This window comes from Lonchura striata, chromosome 1 (assembly GCF_050655825.1).
Source record: "Lonchura striata isolate lonStrDom1 chromosome 1, ASM5065582v1, whole genome shotgun sequence".
In the NCBI taxonomy this organism is placed as follows: Eukaryota; Metazoa; Chordata; class Aves; order Passeriformes; family Estrildidae; genus Lonchura; species Lonchura striata.
Window position 1 is genome coordinate 57,959,634 of NC_140703.1, and position 12,526 is coordinate 57,972,159.

General features: G+C 39.6%; 1 long non-coding RNA gene across 1 annotated transcript in view; it reads left to right on the top strand.

Annotated features, from left to right (window-relative positions):
* LOC110470852 (uncharacterized) overlaps window positions 1-12,526 on the top strand; it is a 113,942-nt gene that overhangs the window by 14,206 nt on the left and 87,210 nt on the right. Inside the window, exons 3-4 of the long non-coding RNA XR_014954387.1 lie at window positions 8,400-9,274; window positions 9,713-10,426. This is a non-coding gene — a long non-coding RNA (uncharacterized LOC110470852). The remainder of the gene's footprint in view (window positions 1-8,399; window positions 9,275-9,712; window positions 10,427-12,526) is intronic.

The following is a 12,526-nucleotide window of genomic DNA, read 5'->3' on the forward strand; positions in this document are numbered from 1 at the left end:
TAATTATATCCCAGTTATTGCATTCTGACCTTTAACATTGTCGGAAAAACAGAGAAGTAATGTTTCCTTTGTCTTCAGTTAAAGTTTGCTTTGCTGTCACAATGTCTCCAGTAATTACCCTGTGTTTCAGTATTGTGGAAACTGAGCAGACAAGGTGGTGTATTTGTAGAGTTGGATCCGGTGCTAAGGAAGAGCAGCTAGAGCATTTGCAGACATATTTGCAGGTGATAGGGACCACACAAGGCTGATTTAGATAGCATTTTAAGTAATTTATAATGTAAGAAAAGAAGGCCCATAACAGGAGCTTGGGCCCCTTCATTGGCATTGCAACAGCTTTGCTCCTAGTCCACTTTATTACCTTCTGTCTTTATCACTGGATTCAGTAAAAAGCACAGTAACCTTTGGCTGCCTGGACTGACCAAGGCTATGGAAAGTAGTATATCACTGTATACACTCTAGCCCAACAACTGTATAGTGTTGGAGACTCTCAATGCTGCAACACAGTCCAGGATTTAACAGGAGAAAATTCTGTGTGAGATGCTGTGTCTGTTTCTTCTGTGCATAATTTACTGGGGAACTTAAACTATGGACCTCTTTAAATGTCCTAACAGCAGAGTTTCTAAGCCAACTAAATCAGCTGCAGTGCTTGCAGCGCTCTGCATTTGCAGGCAGGCCTTATGATTTACAAAATTTAAAATGTTTTTTCAAAGACATAGCTTTTACAACAGTTGCCAAGAATGTTGTCAAAGATACAAGTATACCTTGGTATAATGAAAACTTTTTTCTTTTTTTTTTTTTCTTTTCTTGTGAAAAACATGTAAACCTTTCCAAGTATTGCTAATTCATTAACTGTGAAAATTCTAGAGAGCTATTCTGGCTGGCCATGGTAATACATTAGCAACTTTTCCAGCACTGCTCTGTGGCAGTGATATTTCTTGGGTAGCAGCTCAGTAAGCTGCTGGCAGCTGGAGAACAGGAACAGGGAGGGAGGATTTAGACTGACTCAATTGTAGCCTACCTTTTTTTAAAATGAGGGTTGCATGAAGCAAAGTTCCCTGTTTCACCCAGATGATAATTTTCAGTGCTAAATTCTGTTTACATTTTTAAGCAAATTATATTTTATTCTAGTATTTGGTTTCTATTCAAAGTATCACAACAAATTCCAAGTTCTTTAATTAAAAAGACAGATATACATGAAACACCCAAGGTAATTTTTAAAGATGACAGTTTTTATTTATGTAGGCTAGTTAATCATTCTAGTCTGTTGAATATTGCTATTAGGAGGAAGGAAAAAAATACAAATTTTAATTTCCTACTAAAATTTGGGCTTTGAAAACATAATAAAAGAAAATCTTCAGTAGCTGCAACATTTTATGCCATAAAATTTTAATTAATTAATTAGATATAATGAAACCTGTCATGTTTAAAAACTCAGTGCCCAACTTCAGAGATCTTTGCTTTCTCATTCCTCCTTCATCAATATTTCTTCCTTTCATTTCTGGCTTAATATCTAGGGCAAAATTTCCCAAAATTTACTAGTCAGTGCTTACATCAGTAGTACATTCCTTGTTAACAGTTTAACTTCTAAGTGTAATACTTACTGACCTCCATATCAAATATTTGCTACAAGACAAATGGAATAAAAACACTTTGATGCAATTATTCTACCCTGTTTGGTTGTAATACAATTAGATTATTTAAGCATGCTTCAGAGGAAATGACTTTCCACCCTGCTTAAATCCAAAAAGTTATTCCCTCCTAATAAAGGTGTGAATATTGGCAAAATAAAGAAGCTATTTTTTCCTTGAAATTTAGATAAAAAACAAGCAAAAATAAAATATTTTTGGTGGAAATTATCTGTGTTTTAATTGTGAAAAACTCCACAGACCCTGTAGCCCCACTTTTCCTGAGCTCACTACTGGTTATTTATGTTTATGTTACTCATTGTAGTTGTCATCCAAGCTTGTGTTGCCTGTGTAATATGTATTAGAGAAATGTGAAAAAAGTCAAATCTCTCTGATTTTCTCCTAAAATGTATAAAAGTCCAGTTTTCCACTTGAACTTGAAAAACTACAGAAAAGTACTGTTTACTTCTCCGGCAACTCCAAGACATGAAACTCCCCATGGCCATAATCCAGAGGCATTTGTCTTTCATTGCAGGGTGCTATTCTTCCTGTTGAGGCTACTTGTATTTTTTTGTCAGTCACTGTTTAAAACTTAATCACGCTTCCTCTTTAAGACAATTACCCTAGTGCAAAAACAACCAGTCATTACAAGTCTTTAAAAAAGCAGTTTGTATCCTGCACTATTTCTTGTCTTCCATTGTTCCATCCCTTCTCTTACCCACACCCACTTCTTCCAGCTTTTCCTATTACATGAATCACTTTCATGTAAATTATCACTAGTGTTTGTCACTCATCTTAACCCTGAGAGAATATTACCCCTATTAGAAATGTATGCATTTTACAGAGCTATTTGGGAAAAATAAAAGGAAATAGACACATTTTTACCACAACCTGTTTGCAGAATTCTGGTTCCATTGCAGAATTGTGTGTATGGCAAAGCACATTGCAATAAATGGATTTTTTTTTCAGTCTAGTTATTCATTGAAAGTGATAGTTATTATTATTATTATTAATATTATTAGGAAAAACAGTTTAAACATTTTTCTATATAATTTAAGTAACAAAGCAAAAGTGACTTGTTTCTATCACAGAAGAACACTTTTTGTTGTACTGTTTTACTGCTTTACATTATAAATATACCATAAACAGCTTTTAAGGTCAAGCAGAAAGGAAGATTTTCTTTTCCAAACATCTGTCAGCATCCACATGGAAGAGAAGACACTACCAGCATAATTTTGCATGCTTTCACTTGGTGAAAAATGTTCCTTGGACACTATGTCAGGACGCACACTTTAAGTAAAACTTTTTCCAAGGACTTTATCTTAACACTGTATGGCTTTGCTTCTTTAACTCTAATATTTTTCATTTTCCTTATTGTTTGAGGCTACAAATATGTCAGAAAAGGATCATAAATTTTATTTATTCTTCTGGCATCCAGGCCTCATTGTGATAAGAGTGAGCAGTTGCTGCTCTGCAGATGGCAAGAAAACTGGTTCCAGGTCTTTGTGTACCTGGATCTCATTGATGGCTGTGCTGGAACACAACAAGCTAGTGAGAAAGGATTAGATTTGGCAAGCAGAGTGTGGTTTGACACGTGTCCTTTTCTGTCAGGGGCTGCCACAGGGCAGTATTAACCACACGTATCCAAGGGACTGGAAAATTATTTTCAGTTCTCTCCTCCCATCCCCCCATTTGCATTTGGTGCAAATGTACAATGGAGCTGTTGGTTCTGTTGAGTCAGAAAAAGAAAAATTACTGAAGAATATTAAATCTGAACTGATCCAGAATAAATGCTCTTGGATCCTTCAGTAAAATGTGCCTAAGCTGTGCTGGAATTATCTCCTTGGGTAGGAAAGACAAGCAAATATAAGATATAAAATCATAAAGTCCTATTCATTGCAAAACAATGTATCTGAAAGGAAGCAAATTTCTGCAAAGAAAGTAGGCTTTAAGCTTAATAGGAAAACTCTGACACACCATAATCTGCATATGGAGATTCAAAGCCATAACCCTGTCACCTAGACAACACACTGAGGAACGCAGGAACCCAGTGAAAACTTAAAGCATTCTGAAACTGAAATCCTGTCAGATAACATCAAGGTCTGTAAAGGTACAACATATGTAAAGGGGGATCTCTTCTCAGTCCAGTGGTGAAAAACAACATAGGTAGACTTCAGGACACAAAGTCCACTTACTGGGTTAGATATGCTTTTCCCAACTTCACTGGAACATATGAGATATATGGCTTCTTGTCTTGGTTTGACAAGACAGGAGTCTGTGAAGGAGGACATAAGCCTCCTGTGCAATGGAGAAGGTAAACCCCCTCCCTCCGAATTACCAGGATTTTTAAATTAAAAGGCTCTCAGGCAAAGATATGGGAATGGGAGTAACAATTCTTTACTAGGAGAAACTAAATAACAATTTAAAAAGGCAAATGCAATTGGTACAAACAAAACTAGTGATAAAGTCCACAACCTGACACTCTGAGGATTCGGGGTGTTGGTAGCAGTCCGGTTGAAATGACAGCTGCTCCTCTTGCAGTGGCTAATGAATTGCAGCTGAAGTGGTGATCTTTAGAAGGGTATAGTTTTCTCTGAAGATCTGGTAGCAGTTGGGCCCGTCTTCCTCTGGGAATCCAGCAGAGAGAAAAAAAAAGAGCTGTCTCTCTGGGAATCCCGCAAAGAGAGAGCTGCTCTGTCCCCCAAAAGGTACCGCTTTATCCAGTAAAAGAGTGCTTGGCTTCCCCCTCTGGGTGGAGCACCTCGCAATGGGATGGTGTTACCTTACCAGCCCTGCAGTGAGCCAGTCAATGGACCATTAACAAACCATTACCTCTTCGGAGCAAACCATTGTTCTTGGAAGAGATAACAAACTTGCCCAACCTCCAACAGATGGCAAATAGAATACAAGCTTATCTTACAAACCAGGACACTTCTTCATATCAGACTTTTTGAAGAATTCTTTCTTTTCTGATAAGGATTTTTTAGTTAGAGTGCCATATCTGCATTAGCCTCCTTAATTGCATTTGTAAAAGTAAACAAATCCAGAGGGGAATTAGGGAGACTTTTTGGGTAGGTCAGAGGAATTACTTCTGGAGGACATTTTTACCTTTAACTGGTAAGAAACCTGGCTAAAGACTTATATTTTTACATTCTGTATGTTAAAAAATATTAATCCCAACCCTTGTGTCTCTGAAACCATGATCCTGAAACCATCATAGCCAAAATACTGTTGCTTATAATTTTATTGTAAATAAGGCATATAAAAAGATTTTGTGGGATCTACTGAAGCTACTTCTGCTGTCTGCTTACACAGCAGGCTGCATATATATCAGTGTGGTTATATTGCCAATGTTTTGTTTATAGAAAAAAAATTATATTATTATATTGATTCATATTTCTGCTAGTCTTCTGAAAGAAAATAGTGGATTGTATGCCAAAAGTGCCTTCTATTGGTGCAGAAAATTGTGAGATATCACTACCATACAAATAGTAGTACAGGACAAACTCAAATTAATAAATAGAAAATGGCTTGTGAGGTAAAGAAGACTTGTATTTTTCTGTAGAGACATGTTGGTATATTATCTCTCCATAAGAAATAGGACTTTTCTGGATTTAATTACAACAAATACATTTATTCTATAATAAAAATAAGTGATGAGAAAATTACTTTTTCCAATCTGAATGAGAGCTCTGTGCAGACAAACTTGCAATAGAAGCACATGGTAAGCACAGCAATTGAGGCACCCGGTTCTGATATTTAACTGACTTTATTCCTCCTAGAGAGTGTCAGCTTTATCCCCTTTTTTCAGTCATGAGGCTGCTGGCTGTAGCTTTATAACAAGGTCTGATTATCTGGAGTTGCTGCATATCTAATGAAGAAAAGAGGTGTCAGGATTTTTTTAACAATGTATCTTCAACTGGAAGTGATTTCAGGATCTTGTTTAGCTGCAAATTGTGAAAGTAGCTTGTGTGAAAGTAGGTAGTTTTAAATTATTTTACTTTTAAAATTTAGAGGATATGAGGAAAAATTTATTCTATGGGAGAGAATTTCCTGAATGGTCTGCAGTTTGGTGCCTGTGGATTTCACTTGAACTACGGAAGAGTCAGCTGCAGACTAAGTCTGTTGCCAGACTTGGCTTCTCCTGCAAATATTGTTTGTGTGGGTAAGGAAGTGTTCTGGGAACCAGTCTGGTCCAGATTTCATTTGTTCTTGATTTTAGGTGCTTGACCAAAATGTCTACACCACCAATTTCTTATTTAGTGGTTATTTAGTACTCCTTTGTTTTCATTTTTTTTTTTAATTTTGATGTAATATTTGATTTTTTTAATGTAATATTCTGTACTACAGAATATTCAGTTCTCTAAATGTTCAAATTTCTTTCTGGAAATCATCTGATCATTATTGAGTAGCTAGATAGGTAGGATGGATTTGTGCTTACATAAAAATAAGCTGAATGTATTTATGAATGTTCAACCTGGCAGCAGAGGATTTCATATTGCAGAATCACAGAATGAATCAGGTTGGAAAAGAAGTTTGAGGTCATCAAACCCAACCTATGACCTAATAGCAACTTGTCAACTAGACCATGGCACTAAGTGCCACATCCAGTCTTTCCTTAAACACCTCCAGGGACTGTGCCTCTACCATCTCCCAGGGTAGCCCATTTTATTATCTAATTACTCTTTCTGTGAAGAAATTCTTCCTAATGTCCAGCCTAGGTCACCCCTGGTGCAGCTTGAGGCTATGTCCTCTCCTCCTGCCACTGCTTTCCTGGGAGAAGAGACTGACCCAGTCTCCTTTCAGGCAGTTGTAGAGAGAAAGAGATAAGGTCTCCCCTGATAAGGTCTCATTTTCTCCAGGCTAAACAATCCCAGCTCCCTCAGCTACTCCTCATGGGAATCCCTCTCTAGACCCTTTACCAGCTTCATGTCCCTTCTCTGGACTTGCTCCAGCACCTCAATGTCCTTCCTGAATTGAGGGTCCGGAACTGAGCACAGGATTTGAGTGGTGGCATCATCAGTGCCAAGGACAGGGGGACAGTCACTGCCCTGGTCCTGCTGGCCACACTATTGCTGCTATAGGCCTGGATGCCATTGTCCTTCTTTGCCACCTGGGCATACTTCTGGCTCATGTCCAACTGAGTGTTGACCAGCACCCCCAGGTTCTTTTTTTCTGGGCAGCATTCCAGCCACTTTTCTGTATATTTTGTGACTGATTTTTTTTTTAAGTTCCAGTTCCTTTCTAAAGCACAGCAAAAAATAACTAGTTGAACATCAGCATTTTTCATAAAAACTTATTTTTTAGGCTTGTCAACAGTTTATATTGAGTTCTGTACTGTTACTTAGTTTCCTAGCCTTCTACATAAGATTGGAAGCAATGAAAAGCACAAGTTCTGATACTGTTTTTATTATGGTATATAAGAAGTGCATTTTAATGTGAATTCATCTTTTATTTATCTCACCAAAAAAATAGCCAGATTTCTGAAGAGTTCAGCAGTGAATATGCTGAGCTTTGGAAAAAAAAAATTATATACATCTTGCAGCTCTGGACAAAAAGTTGCAATGAGAGTCACCCACTCACATCAAAATATGGCTTTTAATATGTTGTGGTAGACATTTACTCCATTTGGTTAGATCAATGTTGTAATGTGTTAGTTTTGCCACTGAATTCACCTGGCTGAGGATTGTACCTTGATTAATACTGTTTTACTATACTTGAATTGAAAAAAAATCTTGTTTAATACTTGATGATGGAGAAATATTCAGTCAGTGGGATACTGAGATCTTTCTTCCAGCACAATGATTACAAATCTTTAGTAGAGTTGGTGGGTAAATGCCCCACAGTCTTTCATTCATTAGACACACATGCTCTTAACTCATTCTGATGTCATCTTCCTTGGAGGAGGTTCCTGAAAAAACATTGATGCAAAAGATATGTTAAAAAAATCAATGACAAAATGTCACTGGGTATCGAACTGGTGGAAAGATCCTTAGAGTGGTGGAATATAAAGTGAAAGAGATGCTGTCACTCTGCTTTTATCTCTTTGATCCCATGCTCAAGACTAGTATAGGCCTGCAGCAGTGCTTAACATACAGCACAAGAGCAGCTATTGACCTTAGCACTATTGTGAACCTAATACCATTTATTTGATTTAGCTTTTACTGATTCTGAACACTGGCAAGATTTCTGTAAAGATAGATCTAGTAAAGGTTTCATTTGTATTTCTCAGGTAATTCCCCTAATTCTAAAAATAACAGCAATAACAACAGCAACAATACCAACAACAAAACCAATCAACCCACCAACTAACCACACAAATTAAAATAAAAATCTCACCCACAAAAGTTGAAGAGTATACACAGGATTTTGTAATAGACATTATAGAAAAGGGGAAAATTTATTCACATTTTCTAATTTATTTCCATAACATTACTAGAAATAGTACAGATGAATAATAGTAATTCACCTCCTGATGCATGGAGATATTACGAATATTATCTGTCTACAAATGTGGATTTTAAAATAAAATATTCTGTTTTAAAAATGTCTGAATTTTATTTTTCCCAAAACTCATTAAAAAGAAAAGAGGCTGATTGCAGAATACATAGATTGGTCATTCCAAAGAGCTACTTTCGTCTCTGTTCTGTGATGATAAATTATGTCTATGGTTTGGTTTCTAGGTCAGCTTCAGTTCAGTGGTAACACTTGAATATTAACACAATTCTGTATCTTAAGTTCAGGAGAAACAAACTGTCAACTTTTCATTTGCAGGTTTCATCCCTTAAGTGAAATTAACTTGAAGTGAACACATCATGGTGAAATGGTCTTGCCAAGGCATAATGAAGCATCAGAATAACGTATATTGGAGCCAAGTTTTGCCTTATGCAGTACTGGAATCTTAAGGCATGTGGAGAACCCAGGAAAATTTTGGACTTCTTTTCCTAACCTAGTTTGAAATGAAGTTTCCAACAAAGGATTTGTGAGTTGAAATGAGTGAAGAGGCATGACTTATTTCCTGCCACATTTTTCTGCTACTTGCCTATGAGGAACTTGTGATTTTATTCACCTCAAGTTGCACTGAATAAGCAGTGGCAAAGAATAAGTCTCTTCCCATTCATAGGTACAGCTTTCCAAATTGTGGTTTTATGTCTGCTTGTAGTGCATTGGAGGGGAAAGCTGGTGTCTAGTTTTTCATGTATAAAATATTTTTCATGTATAAAATATTTTTATGTATAAAATATAAACATACAAATTGAGTGACTAAGCATGTGTTAGCTATGAGACATGGGTGATGCTTGAAAAATATATGTTTGACTAATTTTCTGATATGTACTGGGTTTACATTTCCTACTTTCTGTGCTTTATATTGTAAGATTACAAAATTCAGTGATAGTGATAAAGACTAGAACAGCATGGGCTTGACTGAGTGTTGTGGTTTGACACGGAAAGAGAATGTTTTCCGGAAGGAAGAGGTCAATTTAGATATTGACCAATTGAAGGTGGACACGCCTCTGAGAACACAGAGGAGTTAAGAGCAGAATTCCCAGGGGAACTCGCTCTCTTTGGTTCCGGTCAGCGTGCAGTGCAGACCTTCCCCTGCCCAGCCACGAGCTGGGTGGGGGAGGGGAAGCCCCATGGCCTGAAAGGTAGGCCACAAGGGTGGAGGGACTGGAACCGGGCTGGCCCCTGCAGATGGAAGGGTGGAAGAAATCTGGGATGTCTCCATTCCCCCCCCCAAAGTTTCTCTCCCGAGAGGGAGAGAGAAAGAGACAGCGGCAGCTCTGTCAGCAATTCCACAGCGAGGAAGGAGGAGCAGGGGGAGCTCCAAGGTGCCCAGTGCGTGGGAGTTGCTGAATGTCCGGGCATTGAGCCATCCCTGGGGAGTTTGGACTTTTAACCCTTCCTTGAGAAATGAAAGCTTGTGAATTTTTTCCTTCCCCTCCTCAGTTTGAAAGAGAGGAAGAGGGACACCTTGGACCCTAGGATGTTAGAAGGAGGAATTCTGGATGGGAGGGGGACAAGGAGTGGCTTTTGGCTGGACTTTTCCATGTTAGCCACAACCTGAACCAATCTTCTCCTTCAAGAGGGACTGTGTTTTGGGAGGATGCCAGTGAGTCAAGAGACCTGCTTCAGCTGGGAAAAGACAGAAGTGGAGTGAACGGAGAAAAGGTTAGGGGGTTTGTGGTGGTGCCCCTGTCCTGGAAAGGAAAGAGAAGAGAAGAAGATCTCTGTTCTTGAGTCCTTGGCCCCAGGGGAAAATGGGGGGGACTGTGGTCCCAAACAATGAAAAACTGAACTGTTGTTTTCTCCCCTCTTGGCAGGGCATCCTTGAAAGGAAAAATCCTAAAAGCAGTCTGTCCATCCATGCATTGGTGGTGAGAGCACTGTGCATGGAAAGGAGAAGGGTCACCATGGCAAACTTTTCTCCAGGCGGTGCCATGTGTGACATGGAAACACAGGATGTGGAGCTGTGTTTCTTGGGGGGTCTGTGGCACAGGAGAGACTCTGTTCCCTCGATGGATCGAGTATTGGTTGTTTGGAGGGTGGAAACCTGATTGGGGTCCAGATTGTGTCTCACTGTGGTTTGTTGGAGTTGGGTGGTGGGGGGAGGAATGCTTTGCAAGGTTTTCATTTGATCTTTGTGTGGTTTTTTTTCCCCTGTTATTAAGCTTGGGCCTGCTTTGCTCTGTTCTAGATTCCACTTCACAGCATTCAAGGGAAGGATCACATTTTCATGGGGGCACTGGCATTGTGCCAGTGTCAAACCATGACACTGAGGCAATGAAAACTTTTAAGAGGTTTGTCTTATATCTCAAGTATTTCCTCCTTTTGATTCAATTTAGCATGGGAAAACACACATATCCTGAGCATATTTCACTTTTAAAAATAGATATTTTTCTATATAGCAGCAAAAGAACTGTATTCTACAGAGATGTATATGTATTTCAGTCTTGAGTTCATACAAGTGTACTGTAAAAAGCACAACTGAAAATCACCAGTCACTTAAAATGTCATAGTCTGGAGTATGCCTGAGTTGTGCTGTCAGTATGGGAAATGAATTCAAATAATAGGTGCCATTACTGTAGCATGAAACTATTAGTTAAAGTTCACGGTGCTTGACTAGATCACTTAAATCTTTATTAGGAAAAAAAATGAAATTTTGAATGTTCTTCTTTTCTTCGTTAATTTGAGCAGGGGCTCAAAGTTTAAGCAAAAGCATCTGGAAATAAGTTCCAGTGCTGTGCTCCTGGTTCAAGTTTGAAAGAACAGAAGGCAAAACTCCCTGAGCATGGTGCTAACTAGTATCACGGGGGTGTCAGACTTGATTTGAGGTAGATTGACGTGTCATTATTCCTCACATTCCTGCTTCCTTTTTAATGATCTGCACCTGAGCTCTAGTGTGTATTTTGTGACACTTATTACCAATCTACAGGTCTGAGAGAACTGTTGTTTATCCATCTCTCACCTGTTAAAATGTTAACAAGACGAGACGTGTCACAGTGTCTGGTGCCAGCTGAAGGTCATGGATGGAGTGAACAAGCCCCTGACATCTGTCTCTCGCAGTGGGCTTTGCACTGTGCTTCACTGAGAACAGCAGGCTGAGCGATTTCTCACCATTAATATCAATGGGTCCTGAATGCCTGCTACCGGCTCACGTTCCTTGGCTCCAGGAGTGGAAGTGTGCAGCTATTAACACACCTCATTCACATCTGAATTATGAGTGTTGAAACAGTTCCACATGGCAGATAAACCAAAGAAGTCATTAGGCTTATTCTTGTCCACATGCACTCTAGTGCCTGATGGCAGCTGCCTCCCACTATTTTAAATCAAGACTGAGATTCAAGGCTCCTGAGTACCAATCAACATGGACTGATCTTCTCTTATTTTTCTGCTTCAGAACAACTAGATCACATTGAGTAAAATATTTATTTTGATTTCCACACTGCAAGATATTCATTATAATATAGTATAAATGGCATTTGTGTTTTGGAAAATGGTCATACCATTTCAATTAGAAGTTTTTTAGGATGGAATAGATAACTCTCATGTAACACTGCCATAGACAGGCATGCCACTCAATACACCAGGCTCCTCCCCTCCCCTCCCCTCCCCTCCCCTCCCCTCCCCTCCCCTCCCCTCCCCTCCCCTCCCCTCCCCTCCCCTCCCCTCCCCTCCCCTCCCCTCCCCTCCCCTCCCCTCCCCTCCCCTCCTCTCCTCTCCCCTCCTCTCCTCTCCTCCTCCTCTCCTCTCCTCTCCTCTCCTCTCCTCTCCTCTCCTCTCCTCTCCTCTCCTCTCCTCTCCTCTCCTCTCCTCTCCTCTCCTCTCCTCTCCTCTCCTCTCCTCTCCTCTCCTCTCCTCTCCTCTCCTCTCCTCTCCTCTCCTCTCCTCTCCTCTCCTCTCCTCTCCTCTCCTCTCCTCTCCTCTCCTCTCCTCTCCTCTCCTCTCCTCTCCTCTCCTCTCCTCTCCTCTCCTCTCCTCTCCTCTCCTCTCCTCTCCTCTCCTCTCCTCTCCTCTCCTCTCCTCTCCTCTCCTCTCCTCTCCTCTCCTCTCCTCTCCTCTCCTCTCCTCTCCTCTCCTCTCCTCTCCTCTCCTCTCCTCTCCTCTCCTCTCCTCTCCTCTCCTCTCCTCTCCTCTCCTCTCCTCTCCTCTCCTCTCCTTTTTTCTTCTCTCTTTTTTTTCCCTTCTTCTTTTTTTATTTTAATATTTTCTGTTTAGTGGCTTGCTTTGTTGTGTTTTTATTTTGCCCTTTTTTTTTTGTTTGGTTTGGGATTTTTGGTTGTTATTTTACTGTTTGGTTGTTCTTTAATTTTTTTTTTTTTTCTGCTAGTTACATTTTCTTTCTTTTGAAAATCATTCAGATATTTTAGCCCATGCTGGGCTGTCACTGACACTAACAG